This window comes from Saimiri boliviensis, chromosome 5, assembly GCF_048565385.1.
Source record: "Saimiri boliviensis isolate mSaiBol1 chromosome 5, mSaiBol1.pri, whole genome shotgun sequence".
NCBI lineage: Eukaryota > Metazoa > Chordata > Mammalia > Primates > Cebidae > Saimiri > Saimiri boliviensis.
Genome location: NC_133453.1, coordinates 139,836,590 through 139,856,179, shown reverse-complemented (window position 1 = coordinate 139,856,179; position 19,590 = coordinate 139,836,590). Strand labels below are relative to the sequence as shown.

Sequence of the window (19,590 nt, the reverse complement as noted above, 5' to 3'; positions counted from 1 at the left end):
GCCCACAAAGTCTTTCAGTTTTAGTGCACAACACAAATTTGCAGCACACTCAGAGAACTTTGTAGTAGGAGCCGAGGGCACTTAGTGATTTTGAAGTTTGAATAATATTATAGGGTAACATAAAGGACACCCAGTTACATTTGAATTTCACATAAACAACAAATATATTTTTAGTATAAGTTTATCTCATTTATTGCATGGATATACCTATGCTAAAAAAATTATCTGTTGCTTATCTGGAACCAAAATTTAACTGGGAATCCTATATTTTTTATTTTATTTTGTTTTATTTTTGAGATGGAGTCTCGCTCTGTTGCCCAGGCTGGAGAGCAATGGTGCTATCTTGGCTCACTGCAACCTCTACCTCCGAGGTTCAAGTGATTCTTCTGCCTCAGCCTCCCTAGTAGCTGGGATTACAGGCATTAGCTACCACGCCCATCTATTTTTTTTTTTTTTTTTTAAAGTAGACAGAGGGTTTCAAGAGCCTGGCCCGCCAGTCTCGAACTCTTGACCTCAGGTGATCTACCAGCCTTGGCTTCCCAAAGTGCTGGGATTACAGGCATAAGCCACCATGCCTGGCTAGGAACAGTTTTTTAAGGGACCAAATTGTTTTACAAATAGGTCATCTCAGTTTGTGAGCACATGCTGAAAATGAAGAGAATAATTATAGGGAAAGAATAGAGCAGATGGAGAAACAATAATGGGAAATAATAGAGGGAAATTTTTCTGATATTAAGAAAAAAGTGAGTCTTCAGATTAAAAAATATACTAAGTGTCTGGGTAAAACAATATCAAATGAAAGACAATTAAATCTAATGTAATTCTAATGCATATTCAGAATTTATAAAATCAAAATGTTATTAATGCATGAAAAAAGAAGGTAACAGAGAAAGGAGGAAGAGGTAAATTTGGCATAAACCTTTTCTCATCATGAATCCTTCTCCTTTGGGGATGAAAAATTATGATCCCAGAATTCTAAACAGAAGGAAGCTATGACTCATTCATGCATGATGGTTAAACAATGTCCTCAGACACACAGATCTCAGAAAATCAATCCTTCCAAAACTTTCGTGAGAAAAATTACTTAAGGGCATATTCCAACCAAATGACAATTGCATAAAAATAACAGACATAGAACTGAAAGAATATGATATAAAAGGAAAAGCAGAAACAAATGAAATGCATAAACCTTAAAGTTTTTTTCATACTTACAGGCAAAATATAGTTAAAGAACATAATGAACATATTAAAAATAGTTGAAAGGGGAGATTACTAAAGTAAAAATAACTTGTAATCATCTAGATTGTAAATCAGAAATTACTGAGAAGTCCAAAGGAAGGAGAAAACTAAAAGCAAGACTGTCGAGTGAACATACTTTGGGTTATAAATATTGTTTTATGATTGGTATCAATAGGGGAGTCTGCAGGATGTATAACTTTGAATCACTGGAAAGCACAAGAAATAGAAAAATGTGTAAAGTGCTAATTTTTTATAAAAACTCATATTTTCACTAACAAATTTTAGTGATTGTGATTTTTTTCCTACATGTGTAAATATTCTTTTTGATACTACCACAGAACAGAACATTTATTTATGTAATTATGCTCTAGTTTTTTTTTTTTTTTTTTTTTTTTTTGAGATGCAGTCTCATTCTGTCACCCCGGCTGTAGTGCAGTGGTAGAATCTCAGTTTACTGCAACCTCTGCCTCCTAGGTTCAAGCACTCCTTCCTCAGCCTGCCAAGTAGCTGAGACTACAGATGGGCACCGCCACACCTGACTAATTTGTATTTTTAGTAGAGATGGGGTTTCATCATATTAGGCTGGTCTTGAACTTCTGACATCATGATCTGCCCTCCTGAGCCTCCCAAAGTGCTAGGATTACAGGCATGAGCCACTGTTTGTGGTCTATATAACTACCCCATAGTTTTTAAACCAACATCCTGTATTTAATGTATTAGATGTTGCCCAGTTGTATTTCAGAGAGTTTGTATTGTTCTCCAGCCCCACCACCAATGAATGGCAGTACCTGTCTCCTCATATCCTAGCCAACATGCTGCTAAAATAAAAATATATCACTGCTGTTTCATTTTAGATCAGTCACTAAATTTTTCATTCACACAGGAGATTTTTCCTGCCATGAAATAAAATGTTTAATTTTGCTTAAAAAATGAGGTAGTGATATATTTATATGCCAAGCATATTTTTTCCCACAAAATAATTTAAAATCTGTCTTTCAGAATAGAACCAACTGCTAAATGCTTTCTGGTTTCAGCAAATATTTTGTTTGGGGCCAAAATTACAGTCAAGTACCTTCAAAATATTTGGTAATAATGATCATCATTCCATTTGAGAAGGCAAGAGCCCTTTGGTGCACTTACACAAAGTAATTGAGATTATGATTAGGTTTGGGTAATCATTTTTAAGTAAGTAATATTTCTCATTTTTATGTATGGTGTTCAAATACTCATTTCCATGCATTTCTTGCCATAGGGAGGAACATAATTATAAATTACTATATTTTTAAGAGGTTTGAATCTTTTTTCGGTAACACTTCTGTCATCATTCCACTACCACCTTCTCCCTTTTTTTATAAAAGTGGAATATTATATAAAGTATAATATGACTTTTCAAGAAATCTCAAGAAAAACTTACGGATCTCACGTAAAAGTAGAATCCAACTATCCAGCATGGATGGTGAAAGAAAATATAATTTAAGAGTATTTATTATCACAAGAGAATCTTTATTATCATGAGAGAGTGTCAAATTGTAGATAATTTTTGATTGTGTATAAGTTTATATCCATGAAATATAAAATATACTTTTATTAAACATCACAGATAAAACTGTACTTTGCTGGGCAGTTTGGTATATTGATCCAAACCAACCAATGAACAAACAATATATACACATTGCTCTGGCAATTCTAAGATGTTCCTTACAGTTTTGGATATAATAATAATGTCCAAAAAAGTCACATGAACTGTCATTGTTGCAACTGGCTAAACAAGTTTGAGTGTAATGTTCTGAAGTGACATTATATATCCATTAAGAAGAATAAGGCATAACCGACTGTAAAGTATTATATTTTTATACCACATAGATTCCATATAAGCTACACAAATGTTCCATAAGCATATAAAAGGTAAACTGAAAATTAACTAAAAAGAAAAAAGAAAATCTTTGTGACTCAGGGACATTGAATAACTTAAAAAAAACATTCAAATCACAGACCATAAGAAAACATGTATTTGATTACACTAAAAGTAAAGATTTGGGATTAATAATAACGTGCATAAAGTGAAGTAACATGACAACATGAGAGAAGATATTTGTAATATTGAAAATTGACAAAAAATTACATTAAATATACAAGGAGCTCCTGCAAATCAACATAAAAAGATACCCCAAAAGGAAAATAGACCAAAATGTGGATAGGCAATTAATCTAAGTGGAAATCTAAAAACGTACAAGTTAGAAAAATTCAAATGAAAGCAACAATGACATATTGTGTTACTTGTTAAATCATCAAAATGTAGAAAACTGGGTGATACCTAGTATGAATGGTGATGTGGGGATGTGGAGTGGAGGCCTTGATGACCTGCTGGTGGGAAGATAGGCTGATGTAGCCATTCTGGAAAGCAATCGATAGTATTTAGATAAGTTAAATACATGTGGCTGGGTGTAGTGGCCTACGCCTGTAATGCCAACACTTCCTGAGGCCGAGGCGGGTGGATCACGAGGTCAGGAGTTTGAGACGAGCCTGGCCAATATGGTGAAACCCCATCTCTACTAAAAAATACAAAAATCAGCCAGGCATGGTGACACACACCTGTAGTTCCAGCTACTCAGGAGGCTGAAGCAGGAGAATCACTTGACCCCGGAGGAGGAAGATGCAGTGAGCCGAGAATGCGCCACTGCACTCCAGCCTGGTGACAGAGCAAGACTCTATCTCAAAAATAAACAAACACACACATGAATTCTAGAAAAACCAGCGGTTCTGCTCTTACGCATATTTACTAAAGAAAATCCTCATTGGGATACATACAAAGGCATGCATGAGTGTGTTTCTCTCAATGTTATTTGTGGTGTGAGAAGTTTAAGGCAGTGTCTGGGTGCCACTCCCTGTGATAGTGAATAGGTAAAAATGGTGGAGTGCACCAAGGAGTACCATGTAGAAATGGAAGAGAGAACATGCAGAAACATGCATGTAAAACAAGTGTGGATGGGACAAAGTAAGGCGTGGAATGGGATGTATAACAAATACAACTTATGTATATTAAGAATTCATGTAAATTAAATGTTGCACACATTATTGGCATGTAGCAATACCATTTGCTATAAACATCAGAACCAAAGGAATGATGGTTTGTGGTTACAGAGTAGGTGTATGAGGAGTTGGGGGGAAATGAGATAAATGAGATTAAACACATAATTAAAGAACAATGAGAGTGCTGTGCCAGACACTGAGGAAGAGGTTTCAAGTCCCACCACCTTACAAAAAAAAAAAAAATCAGTAAAAGAATGAGAGATGTCTTAATCAGTTGATGTGTGCAATTTTAGAAAAGTTCGTTTCATGAAAATTACAAATTACATGAAGTAAAGAATGTGGCATGTTACAGTGCCATATGTACACATAGTTGAGAGTGTAAACATATGGATACATGTACAGTGCCTATCTATCACATTAATATGAATACATTTATACAAATCTATAAACACATACATATATGCAATCCATGCATATATATATATATAATTTTGAATTATTTAGTTTTTAAATTGTCATCACATACTGCATTTAAAAAAATGAACAAATATGGGAGTTTAAAAGTATTTCAAAAGCATTGTTTTTGTCTATGAAGTCAGACGAGATCAGGCGCCTTTAGGCTGGTATGGCCGTAGACAAAAGCATTGTTTTCTACAATAGTCGTTTCAGTAATACTTCAGTTGACTCTAAAATCATACTTATAATGTTGTTTAGAAGCAATTGGAGTGACAGTTTGGAGAGTGAATTGAAGTGGCATTTTGCCAAATACATTTTATACACTTTTTCTTAGTTTTTTGTAATTAAAATTATCATTCAACACTAAAAGAAGCATAGTTCTCTGGATCATTTTTCTTTCTTAAAGGATTTCTTTTTTCTTTTAGTATAAATTAAACTCATAAAAATCCTCAAGTCGTAAGTGATTATATTGGCAAATTTTCACAAAAATCACCCTTGTGACTATTGCCCAGATCAAGATATAAAATATTCCCCGTGTCAAGAGTACTTACTGTTCCCACTCTAAACTTCTAAAACCATTTTTATATCTAAAACCAAACTTCTGAAGCCATAGTTTTTCCCTTAACTGGTATTATTGGAGTCATATGTATTCTTTCATGTCTGCTTTTTTTTGTATTGCATTATATTCACGAGATTCATCCACTAAATGAGATGTGCAGAAGCTTTTAATGCAAAATGTTTTACAGTGTTCCACTGTCGAAATATTTCATTTACTTACCCTTTCTATTGGTGGACATTTGGATTGTTTTCAGGCTGGGGCTTTTATGAATTATGTTTCCATGACATTCTTAAACATGGCTTTAGGTGCAAATCTGTATGCATTTCTCATTTTCATTCCTCATATTGGTTATTGTGCCTTTCTTTTATTGTTCATCAATCTTGTCAGGATTTCATTAATTTTAATGCTGTTTTCAAATATGCAACAAGTGGGTGGTTTGATTCTCTCTTGCCAGGAGGCTGAGGCAGGAGAATCGCTTCAACTCAAGAGGCAGAGGTTGCAGTGAGCAGAGATAAAGCCACTGCACTCCAGCCTAGGTGACAGAGTGAGACTCCATCTCAAAAAAAAAAAAAAAAAAAAAAAAAATTATCCTCTTTGTACTGTGATTTTGGGCACACTAAGTAGTAGCCACACCATTATATGCCTACACATTTTTAATTGTTTCTTTTTAGATTTAAGAAAACATCATGAAATATCCTTATCTATAGTTATGTTTAGATCTTAAAATCCTCTAACATTATTTACACCAGTTTACTTTTATTTTCTTATATTTAATGTCTGTTTCTGGTAAGCAGCATATTGAATTTTTTTCCTAAAGTTTGACAAACATCTTTTATTTGGAACATTTATTATTAATATAGTGGTTATGTTTTGCTGTCTTATTAGTTATGTTGTATCTGCTCAATTTTTCTCTCCCTTTTCTCTAGGAGAAAAGTGATGTCAAATGAGAGGTTAATATCTATCTGCTTTCCCTGTCTCTGGAGTGTTAGCCTCTTTAGCTTTGGTGCTTAAATAGTTGTTGTTGTTGTTGTTGTTGTGTGTGTGTGTGTGTGTGTGTGTGTGTGTGTGTGTGAGAGAGAGAGAGAGAGAGAGAAAGAGAGAGAGAGAGAGAGAGAGAGAGAGATCCACTCTGAAGTAGTTTGGTTTTTGCACGAGTTCTTCACTCATGTGCATTGCCTCTCACACCATCACTGGATTTAAAAAAAAAAATCTTTCTAAGTATATGGGCATATTTTTGCCTATTTTTCTAATTATTTCACTTAAAAATCTAAATCTAAATTTCATTTCAGAGAGAACTGTTAAAATATATGCATTCCAAGTTTTGAGAGTTGCCTATAGTTTTAATTATGCTTCAAAAACACTTCAAAATAATTTCAAAAGTATAATTCTCAAAGTGAGAAATATTAGAAAGATTTTTTAAAATTTTAAAAACAATTGATGCTTAGAAATAACCATCTAATTATACTGTATCTAATGAATAATTAATATATTCTATTAGACTGAAAAATCAGTAGATATTACCAATGTAATTTTGCAGTGCATTGATGACATTACCATTTGCAGCTATATTAAAATAGTATTTATCATTTATATATCAACGTTTCAGTTTTTAAAGATATTTTTCCAAACTATGAGAACATTATTGGTTTGCTAAGTAAAGGTTTGCTTAACCATGGTAGGCTATTGAAATGTCTAAGGAGTCCCACCCAAAATTTATTATCCCTTCTTTTGGCTATAAGATTTTAAATTTTTGAGTTTAACAGAAAACAATATTAAATCTGAACTTGGTTATATCAGTCTAATACCTTTCTAAAAAAGTAATTGACAAGTAAATACAAAGTACAAAGAAAAATTCGAAAGAAAACTATTTGACTTTGTTAAAAATGCATTTGCTATTTTCCTACGATGCAGGTTTGTCATTGGTGATGACGATGTTTTCTGGCAGTGTCACTAAACTTGAATAGCAAGAAAAGTGAATGAGCAGATAATTCTGACTTAAAAATAAAGTGTTCTACCTATTGGCAGATGTCAAGACAACCTAAGACTTAATGCATACGAAGCTGCATACCTGCCATCCTTACCTGTCTCCGGCACAGTTGACAAAACAAGGTAGTCTTGATGTCAAAACAGATTGGGAAGGAAGCAAGACAGACAGACACTTGGGCAGAATTAAGAAGTCTTATTTTTTCCCTTCACGTTTTTTTTTTTAATTTTAATTTATCTCCCAAACAAACTCTTATGTGCACCCAAAATAAAGCATTTACTAACCCACAGAAAATTAATCAGAAAGCATTCTGTACCACTAGTTTCAACAATTTAGTAGATAAAATCCTATTGACCCACTTTTTATTTCTTGTTAAAACCCTGGGTCTTTGTAATTCTTGTTTGAGAGCCCATTCTGCATACGGAAATGGTGATCCACACTCTCCTTACTAAAGCACTCTTCCTTTCACTCCCTGTTCTCTCAGCTTTGTGTCTTGTTTTATTTTTTTGCCCTTGGGACTCACTACATGTTGGGATCACCCAGCGTTCCATCCTTGGTGTATTCCTCTACTCTGTTTCTCTCATAGGTGAAAATGGTTTTCATAATAACCTATACAGGCTACTTATACACAATCTAGATTCTTTTCTAGACTCACAAATTAAATTATACAATAATCATTTTTTTCTGTTTCAATGAGTAGCTTAGATTTATCTACTGAAGCTAGAAAACTGAGTTATAATTCTTCTTCAATCTAAATCTTTCTCTCAGTGCCTAATTCTTACATAGATTTTCGGCCTCTATTTTTTACTTTCTTCAAAAAGAAACCAAAATGAGATGATGTAAACATATGTTTATGTCTCTATCTATCTCAAGATACTTCAGCTGCTCATCACCCAAAGGATAAAGTGCAAATCCCTTCACAAAATGTCCAAGACCTTTCTATGATCCAATCCACCACTACCTCTCCAACCATCTCTCTTTATTCTGGGCTGTTTTTCTTCTTTCAACATGTTTACTGAAGGCTTCTTATGAGCCATTGTGAGCAAAGGCTGGCATGATCCCTTCTTTGAGAAGCTTAGGTTCCATTGGCAAAGTGATAAGTTAAATAAATAAAAACATGGTTATAAACCAAGACAAATAAAATGCAAAGATACGTCATGAAGAAATCTAACCTAGTCTGGGGAATTAAGGGAGGCATCTGATGTGATATCCAAAGGAGGGATAGGTATTTTTAAGAAGGAGAAAAATGCAAATGGGTGACAAAATGAGCATTTAAGTTTGGACACAGTATTTGCAAAGCCTCTGTTAAAGAAATGCATTGTATTTAAAGAACTGAAGACCTGGTGCCTGTAATTGTAGCACTTTGGGAGGCTGAGATGGGCGGATCACCTGAGGTTAGGAGTTTAAGACCAGCCTGCCCTATCTGGCAAAAACCCATCTGTACCAAAAATACAAAAAGCTAGCTGGGAGTGGTGGCAGGTGCTTGTAATCCCAGCTACTTGGAATTCTGAAGCAGGGTAATCACTTGAACCCAGGAGGTGAAGGTTGTGGCAAGCCGAGATCGTGCCACTGAATTCTAGCCTGGGTGACAAGAGCAAAACTCCATCTAAAAAAAAAAAAAAAAAAAAAAAAAGAACTGAAAGGAGTCTGGAGTCTGGTATGGTTACAATAGAGAGTAAAATGTAATATGAAGAAATAAAGAGGTGCATAAAGAGGTAAATAAGGACCAGACCTTTACCTGGACCTCATAGGCTCTGTTAAATATGTGGTACTTTACTCGGAGAACAACAAGAATCCAATGAAATCTTTTAGAGCTATAAAAATAATATGATATATTTAAATTTTGAAAAAAAGTCCTCTGCTAACAATGTGGAATAAAAACTGGAAAGGGGAATACTGTGCACATTGTTGATGGAAATAAAACATTGTGAAGCCACCCTTGAAGAGTTGGCAGTGCCTTAAATTTACCTTATGACCAGAAATTTCACTCCTAGGTATCTAGGCAAAAGAAATCAAGACATATGAGTATGTGAAAACCCGTATGTCAATGCCTATTGTAACATTATTCATAATAACCAAAAATAGAAACAACCCAAATGTCCACCAATAGGTGAACAGATAAAATGTCATATATCCATACAATGGTATACTATTCTGTAAGGAAAAAGAACAAAGTACTTATATGTACCATGACATGGATGAATCTCAGAAACACTATGCTAAGGAAGCCAGACACAAAAATACTACTTCTTATATGAGTTCCTGGATATGAAGCACCCAGAAAGGCAAATCTATAGAAACTGAGAGTCTATTAGTGTTTGCCAGGGGATGGAGGTTGGAGGAGGGAATGGGAAGTTACTGCTAATGGACACAAAAAGTATTTTTGGACTGGTGGAAATGTTCTAGAACTGCATTGTAACGATGGCTCCATACACTTTAATTTACTAAAAAAATCAGTGAACAGTATACTCAAAATAAAAAATCTTTATATGTAAAATATTCTTCAGTGAAATCATTGAATGAATAAACAAATAAGTAAACAAATTGAGACGTGGATGTGCAAAAACTAGTTAGGAGGCCACTGTGATAGCCTAGGTAAAAGGTGAAGGCTGAGTCCAGGGCCTGAATGTAGAGAAGGAAATAAGTTTGAGAAATATTTAGAAATTAAAACCAACAGGAAGTAGGAACAGACTGGACATTAGATCCTTGGTTTATCCGCTCTCCTCTAGAAATGCTGAACTGCTGTGAGTATTTGAACACCCCATGCTCCTTTCCACCTTTCTTTCTGTGTATATTACTGTGTTCCTCAGGAGCAGCCATCATCAACCTGATACACCTGACTCCATTAGAGACTCAAATCTAGTATCATCTCCCCTTTAGAGCCTTCCCGGACCCACCCTACCACTACTGTGTTCCCACAGCACCTCCTGTGTGTCTCTGTATTAGCATTTTATAGTTTACCATTGTTAACATGACTAGCACTTCATCTTGATCACTGTTGTCAAATACCTGATACTTGGGTCTTCACTTCCATCATAGCATCCCAGCACCGATCACAGCACTCTACTGCTGAGGATTCTGTGGATACCACGGTACTCAGGATGCCTCTCAAAACAGTGCCACAGACAGCCTCTTGTAACCAACTGGCTTTGATACATCCATAAAGTCTGCTTCTGACTGTGATATTCTTGATGCCATGTGTATCTTATTTGTCTATGTGTCCTCTGCAGCAGGTATAGAAAATGGATTTAAAAAATGGATAAAAACCTTTTCAAAAAGATGCCTATACTTGATATGCTATGCAATTTATTACTACCTATTATATATTTTGTATGGCAATGGTTTCTGATTTTTACCCTCAGGTAGCAAAAAATTGCTGAATATCATAATAATTTTTTCCATCTTTTCTTCTAAATCCTGTGTTTTGTTAAGTATAGGCACAGTCTATAGTCTTCCATCATAAACTACCAGACTATAGTCCATAATGGGGCTTGGTCTTTACACAGTAGTTTTTATATTTTAGACATTATGTCTTCAAGAGCTAAAGCTTCCTAAGTCGGGCATCAAGATAATGATTTAGTAATTTATTCCTTTGAACCAGCTACTTTGGTGACTCATTTTTCTCCCTAACCCATGCTATTATACACTAATCCATGCATAACTTCCCTTTAATACAGATGACACAGACTGTTTACTTAGGATGGTTTTGCAATATGCACACTAACAAAGACTTTGTGAGCAGGAAGAATACCAGTTATTCAACCAACTTTAAGAAAACAGCTGAGTGGTAGACCAGCTTAGCAGGGTGTTAAACATCCATTAATAATGGCAGGGTGACAAACTTGAAGGTTTTGATTTTAGTTCACACAAGCACTCCAAATTCAAGGCTCAGCCAACTGTGTTTCTGAGTTTCTGTTAGAGAAAATTTGGCCTGAACACACAGGATGTCCAACTACAAGAACGTTATAAGGCGGATATTTTCACAGTAGCTTCTATGATATTGCTATGGTGTAACACATATTATACATTAGGTAGAAAGTAAGACACTTTCATTCTTCTCATTTCTTGCCCTATACATCAAGTACAGAAAAATTATCAGGGCGAACTGTTGGACAAGGCGAAGAATGAGATGATGCCTTAAGAGAAATGTCTCTGTGACTGACACAAAAGTCGAGATTGGACAGTTGAATGTTTTAAGCTTCACTCGGAAAACTGACTCATTTGCAACAACACTGGACAAATGAGGTTGCACGTGGATGCACTGGACCCTTAAATATATTTTTTTTGAGATGGAGCTTTGGTACTGTTGCCCTGGCTGGAGTGCAATGGCAGGATCTCGGCTCACTGCAACCTCCGCCTCCCAGGATCTAGCAATTCCTTTACCTCGGCCTCCCGGGTAGCTGGGATTACAGGCATGCATCACCATGCCTAGCTAACTTAGTATTTTTAGTAGAGATGGGGTTTCTCCATGTTAGTCAGGCTGGTCTCGAATTCCTGCCCTCAGGTGATCTGCTCATCTCACCCTCCCAAAGTGCTGGGATTACAGGTGTGAATCACTATGCCCGGCCGAGTAACCCTTATTTTATCTTCCTTTTTCTGATAAGCTTCCAATCCTTCCCAGCCTTTCTCCACTATGCATGCTGCTTGAAAGCTGTCTGTTCTTCCTTTAAAACACATTTTTACCCCTTAGCTTAAGCGAAGGTATCATCTCCTTCAGGAAGCCTTCATAACTGGCCTAGGAAGTCCTGAGACTTCCTTTCCACACTTCTTCCTTCTCCTGTTATAGCATGTATGTATCTTAAATTATTAAAATTACTTGCTTACTTGTCCAATTTCCCCAATAAGACTGTAAACTCAAAAGGCTGGTATACCTACCTTTCCTCCTTTGAGACAGCTCACTAACACAGTACCTGCATTTAAGTAGCTGTTTCATAAATGTTAATTGAATAAGTTGCATTGTATAAAATTGTATGTTAAATATTTGATTTAGCAGGTTCATCTGCAGTGATTAAGTAGTTAAGGCAGCAGTTAATTTTTAATAATTCACCAATACTTAGGTGAACAGGTTTAGACAGTTTTAAAATATCTTAGTTGAGTAGGGGGTAAGAGTAGGTTAATGCACGCCCAAGACACATAAGGTTTTCAAAGGACTTTGCATAAATAAGTAATTTATTTTATAATTATTGCTTGTATTGTTGCTCTTCAAATCTCCACAAAGGTAGGCTAAAAGACCTTGAAGAGAGTTCAAACTAAGAAGAATTAAAATTATGAACCAAGAAAGGCAGAAAAAGGGAAGTATGTAAAAATGTACTTGTTCAGTCTTGCTACTATTTCCTGGAGTCACTCTTGGTTTAAAACATAATAAGCAGACCCTGGCTTGTCATACCTACTTTCTCCCAGGGGTTTGAGACTGTAATGAAAGCATTTTAACTCAGTGGTAACTGGATTAGAGTAATACAAGAACCTGCCACCCTGGGACCTCCTGCTTGTGTCTCGGCCTGAATAAATGTGCATGGAAATTGTTTTAAACTGATGGCTGTGCAAGATCACAAGTTATAGTAATGTTGACAGTCTCAGCTTGGAACCTGGCAAAATAGCAAAAAAAAAAAAAAAAAAGAAAGAAAGAGAAAAAAAAGTAGAACACGGATTGAAAGCAGCTCATTTGCTGGCATGAAAGCAATGCTCAAAGGTTTAGATGTACAACCCTTGCAGGTCAATGGTGACAATATTTGCAAAGTGCCACCAGCATCTCCACTGCAAATTGAAGCAACTTAATACAAATCGTTGCTGCAAATCTAAAGCAACTTGATTTCTTTTCCAGCCTCCAGTACTCATAAGACGCCATAAGGAGAAGTTTCCCAGACTTAAAGTGTGCAAAGTGATACTAAATCTTCCATCTCCTGGAGGCTGGATAGGAAATGAAAAGGTATAGTTGTCACATTCTGTCACAGCTGAATATCGTGGAAATAATCCAATCGGTTTGTTCCCTTCAAAAGTAGCCGGTGTTTCATTGTGAGTTTTGTCTTCATTATTTCACAGGTTTATTGTACTCTTGTCACACAGGCAAAACATCTGTTGGCAAAGACAAGGGAGGAGAAGGAGATTCTCTATCTTCCTTATGAACATTCAAAGAAATTCTGGTGAATTTACTGCTGGTGAAAAGTGGCAGCTTGTCAGTTTCCTAGATCCCAGCTTTGGGGAGGCACCAAATGGTTCCTGACTAACAGCAAACAAACTGCATTTTCTACACGGTGTAACTGCATCTTAGTGTCAAATTCGGCAAAGTGGGTACAGAAGGGGGATGATTCAGAAATGACCTAAAATACTATTTTATTTAGGTGCTCCCCATAAGATCATAGATGTCCAGATCTGCTTACTATAAAGCCAAGTTGTTTCCTCAAAGAGACTCACTTAGAGTCCATCTTTTCATAGAATGTTATTTGGGTCCATAGAAACAGACAAAATAGCTCAAATTGTAAAACTATCTACTTCATCAAGAACTTGAAAATATCATGTGATTCTGTTTCCATCTTTCAAGCAAAATAGATACTAGGGTCTCCATTTTACAGATCAGGTAAGTGGGGTTCAGAGATCAGATAAGTTTTACATATGGCACATGGTGCAATGGTTCAATTCTTTTCTGTTTTATTTATTACAGAGACAGGGTTTTGCTCTGTGCCCAGGCTGGAGTTCAGTGGCACAATCACGGCTTATTGCAGACTCCAGGTCCTAGACTCAAGCTATTCTCCTGCCTCAGTCTCTGTAGTAACTGGGATTACAGGCACATGCCACCATGCCCAACTAATTTTTTATTTTCTTTTTCTCTTTCTGTCTTTTTGTTTTCTTTTCTTTTCTTTCAGTTTTAGAAACAAGGTCTTGCTATATTGCCAGGGCTGGTCTTGAACTCCTGGGCTCAAACAATCCTCCTGCCTCAGCCTCCCAAAGTGCTGGGATTACAGGCATGAACTACATTGCCTGGTGCTGTGATTTTAAGTTGTACTTTAGGATATCTTACTCACAGTTCCAAGAACCAGTACCCAGGAGAACGTCTGGCACATAGATGCTTCACTTTGCTTGTACTTGTTGGCTGTTACAAGATCAATAACCAGCATGAAAATCCCCGTCTCACAACCCTTTGAAAAGTGAGTGTTGTTGTCTACAACTACTTAAGAGTATTCATTTATGTGTTCATGAGTTTGTACCTTTCTCCTTGTAGGAAGACTATGAGACTATCAGAATCTACACTTTATCCTCATTTTAGAGAGTCTGGATTTTCAAATAATTTTGTCACATACTGGTGTAACTTGATTTTAAATTTTCCTTAATTTTCAAATTGTGATAAAAATAAGTAAAAGTAATTAATGTCAAGTTAAGAAGGCACTCTGTGCTTTTCTTTAATTTTGAAACAGAAATCATAGCTTACTTTTGACTGAAAGAAAAAAAAACAAGAAAGCAACCTTTAATGTATATGATTTGTACCCTCTTTTTATTTTTGTTTGGCCATTTTGGGGTGGGTGTGTGTGTGTGTGTGTGTGTGTGTGTGTCTACATTATCTTTTGTTCAATTTTTTAATACCTTGTACACCACATCTGTCTTCTCTTCTATATGGGAATCAGAGGCTATGACATTAGGCATCATGTAAACCTTTAAGTTGGATGCAAGGCACTAATTTTCAAAGCTCCCCAAATATGCCAAGAACAGGCAAGTATTTCAAAATCACATAATAGATGCAGGCAACTGGTATATTTAGTATCGAAGGAACAGCTTTTCCTTTTTTTCCTGTTTTTTTTTTTTTTTTTTTTTTTTTGCTTTTCCCTCAGTAGAAGCTAAAACTTTATTATAAAACCACAGATAAGTATATCAACTGCTAGGAGGCTGGCACACCAGAATACAAGGAAATAAAAGATAAGGGATTTTGGTCAAATACAAAAAGTACTGTGGAATTTAAAGCAAATGACAGCAGATAAGGCTTTTTCTGAGTTTCTATTAAAAATGTAATAAATAAGCAATCCAGAACAATTTTTTCCAGGCCTAGCACTTTTGTTTCTACATTGCTTGTCATAAATGTATGGTATCATCATCAATGCAGGGATAATATTCATAGTTGCAAAAATACACTTTGCTGAAGTCATGTTAAAAATGTGACAGCTTCAGATGGATGCCCTGTGAGTCTTTCAGTAAAGTTCATCATTTGAATAAATAGACTTTATTTACACACTTAAGGATAATCCTCTAAGGATCCCAAGATACGGTGAGTAATGGATCTTACTGATATTTCATGTGCTGCTGTGGAATTTAAATTGATCTAAATCAGAAAAAGTAACTCCCCCCCACCCCCGGCAACACAATGAATTTGCATAGATTTATGTAGACCATCTCAGTGCCTTTAGCTCTTCTGACCCCGGGAAGGGACAGAGATTGAGATCTGGACAAAAAGGGACTCTAGTGGTTCCCTGGGATGACAGCACCTTTGGGACCTGCAACTTGAGTGTGATCTGTGGTCTCAGGTGAAGTGGACCATGGTGTCTGCTCCATCTCTAGAGGGCAATAGCCCTGAGTCATAAAACGTATCCCTGCATAGTATGGCACATCTGTCAGCCTCAGCATCCCTCAAGCTCAGTTTATATTTATCTTGGGATGGTTCACAGAAGGAAAAGATCACCCCAGTTGGATAGCAGGTTTTCAAGCCATTTTATTTTACTCTATCTTTTGTTCTTATGTGGTATGTGTATGTATACCTTTCATCTAGTTGAATTTATGTTTTAAGGCATTTATTTATAGATAATTTCAGAGCATCATATTATGTATTACAGTAGAAAAAAAGACAAACCAAGCCTTATATAATTCTCGATTCTAGGGTTGCTGCCAGTGTGGGGGATGGAGGTACAATATTATCGACTTTCAGGAATAATTTCCATGAATGTGGTAACAGATAGGCATGGTAAATTTTGTGCCATAAATAGTCAACTAATAGCTCTGGGTATCAAGTCATGAGTGAGTATAGCTATCATTTAAGCAAATGCAGAGTCCTTCAGGAATAGGTTATGTAACTACTTATGACATATATAATGTCATAATTCAACAGCAATTTAAAAAATCAGTTCAAGTTTTGAATATTTTATATATTATGCCTTAGGTTTTCTGGGCCTAGGGAGATGTTGGTGTTCAAAAGATATTGAGGAATCCGGGCTTATGGGGAACAAAAAAGATGAAGATCAGATATTCCCAAATTAGCTATTAGGATGTTTAGAGAGTCCTTACAGCTAAAAAATCTAACTCTAATCACTTTTAAAAATTGGTCACCTTTTAAACTATCTAGTTCTTTTTTTGAAAACAGTTTAAGATTTGGTATAAACAGAACATTTCTACTCATTTATGACAGGGTTCTCATAAATCTTTATAGCTTCCGCGCTATGACCCAGAATAAGAAATGAATGTGAGGTTGGATAAAGGTTCTAGTGGTCTTTTCATATATATATATTCCTATGTATAAAATATACATATAAAGCATATATATGTATAAAATATACATATATATGTGAAACATATATATGCTTTATATGTATATTTTATACATAGGAATATATCATGTATTGATCCATTTAATCTTATTTTGTCATTATTTAAAGATCATTTTTAGAACTAGTTTTAGTTATGTTAGATAAAACAAAAAATAGCTTTTGTACTTCAAAATGGAAGTATTTTGTCAAATATTTTTGGGTTTTAGCATGCTGTTAACTAATTACTCAGGATATATAATAATATCTCTAAATATAATGGCATGATTATTAGTTTAATTAGATAAAAGTAGCATGAATGAAAATTGCCTGCTTTGATTTTCAGATTTATCTACAACAACATCATTACTAAAATAGTTCAAAATCTACCACGTACTAAAATAATAATTGGGGCATATATGGGTAGGAATGCAATTGATTTTAAGTCTAGTTAATTAGTAAACAAAAATAATTTCTTCTTCTCAATAGCAAGACCTTTGTTTTCATGTACAATTCATACCTATAGTATTGGTCATAATCTTATTTAGTATAACAGATGATTAATAGGTGATTTTTGGGCAATTGGCCATTTATAATGGCTTTAAAAAGTTAAATGGTTATATAAGACAAATCAGTTAAAAATTTTTTTTGTTTGCTTTATGTTATTCAATTATCTTAACGACATAGTGAAAGGATCATCACATATTAAGCACTTGATCTGTTATAAAACTGCTAAAAAAATACTTCACAGAATAGTTACATCTTGAATTAGTTAGACCTATTTCTCTTTTTTAAACTTAATAGTTTCCATATTTAAGTAATTCTGCATTTATTTAACAAGTGAATTCTGTGTTTTAATTATCAAGGAATGTAGGTCTATTATATTGTTTCATAGGAACTCTGTCTAGTAAAAACTTACAATAGGGTATCTCCACTGCTGCCATTTCAGCAGCACTAAAGGCACACACACACACACACACACACACACACACACACACACACAAATGCTCAGTTCATCAGGCCTTTACACTGTCAGTGAACGTGTGTGTGTCTTTGTGTATGTCACACCCTCTAAATTCAGGTGGCTTCAAGCTGTGCCATATAATTCTAGCCTCAATTAAACTTTCCAAGGTCAGCAATACTGCACCAGGTCAGACATAAATAAGGCAGAGGATAGTCCTAGGGTACAGGAAGGCCATATTTATTCTTTATTCACAGTTCAAGGCTATCAAATGAAACCTAGCGGAGAGCAAAGACAGAGGAAGAAAGGAGGACTCTCAAAAGGTACTTTCCAGCTAAGTGCAACCTTTGTTAAAAAAATGAAATCCATATATGTATAATTCAAGACCCAGGGAATTAGTAGGGTATGTGTCTCTTTTTTTGTTCCCCTAAGAATGCAACTTTAACCACAGCTCAGTGGAGAACATGTTCGTATGATTCCAAACCACTATCATAGACATAGAGACCCAATTTCTAATTTTCTTTGTGTGGCTAACCAGCAGGCTAAACAGATACATATATCATCACTCTCAATCTCCTCTTCATAAAACTAGAAGTATGAAACGAATAAATCTATTGAGTTTTCAAGTTCTAAATTCTACTTGAGTCTGAATTTCACTTAAATAGTATTAGTAAAGTAAAAACAAATAAACTAAATTAAAGAAATACATGATAGCATATATCTAATCATATATAATGTACAAAGGTTAGTTTTTAGAATATATAGAGAACTCTTATAACAATAATAGACAAACATTAAAATCTGCAAATAAAATTAACAGATATTTACTGAGAAGGGAATCAGGTTAACTGATAAACACTTGAAAAAATGTTCAATCCATTTAATAATTTGGGAAATGCAAACTAAATCATGTTAGAACATTTTACACCTGCTAGTTTGGCAAAATTAATTAGTCTGACTATGTTGCAGAGTGAGAGTCCCAAACTGTGCACAAAGGTCTTCCAGAGCACTAGAGAACAATTACAAAGGCTCCAAAGAATTATTTTAAGTGAAAAAACCACAAGAGTTACCTATTGAACAGTGTGTGTGATCCACCAGCTGGAGGGAGCTCATAATTTTCGCTTTAGATTGTACGTTCTTCCTTTTGATGGTGTCAGATCTTCGCAAAGCTTTCAGAGCAGTAGCTGTAATAAAAAGAACTCTGTGACCAACACAGAATTATGGACATTGTTAGGAAGAAATCTAGTTTATTTTTCTCCACTAGTATCTAAGCACAGTACTCTCAGTTGGGTGAAGTAGAATTTGATTCTTAAGCATGTGGCAATGGAATCATTAGTAGCCTATGCTAGCATATGATGTCTGCTATTTCTTATAAGCTAAATAATAAATGCTAAATGAAGTAAATAAGTTAGAAAGAAAAGAGAGAAAGCAAAAATGTGGAAAATAGATTGAGAAAAAGTGATAGACTTTTGGGTAGGTGGCACAGATTTCCATTGGAAGTAAGAATGACAGATTTGAGAAAACAAAACAAAATAAAAACAGAAATAAGAGAACATACTTATTCTAAAAAAAGTCTCTGTCTGTCTGAATTTCAAATGTAACTAGGCATTGTTGATTTTATTTGGCAGCTCAACATAAAAACGATCAATAGGTTATACAGAATGCAGGCAATAGCACTTAAAGTTAAGGAAATGATATCAGCATGGCAGGACTTTTGAAGAATTTCTGTAGGTGAAGGGCAAATCATACCAGAATGAAGCGCTTAGGAGAGTCAAGAGCTGAATCACATTCCCTCTCCCATGAGAAAAGAGGCTACCTTTGAAGAAAATGCTGCAATCCTGTGGGAAAACAAGGAAACAAACAT

At 35.2% G+C, this 19,590-nt stretch overlaps 1 long non-coding RNA gene across 1 annotated transcript in view; it reads right to left on the bottom strand.

Annotated features, from left to right (window-relative positions):
• LOC141584667 (uncharacterized) overlaps positions 1-19,590 on the bottom strand; it is a 48,048-nt gene that overhangs the window by 10,907 nt on the left and 17,551 nt on the right. The window contains exons 4-5 of the long non-coding RNA XR_012517853.1: positions 19,476-19,564; positions 18,797-18,910 (exon numbers count right to left, since the gene is read on the bottom strand). This is a non-coding gene — a long non-coding RNA (uncharacterized LOC141584667). The remainder of the gene's footprint in view (positions 1-18,796; positions 18,911-19,475; positions 19,565-19,590) is intronic.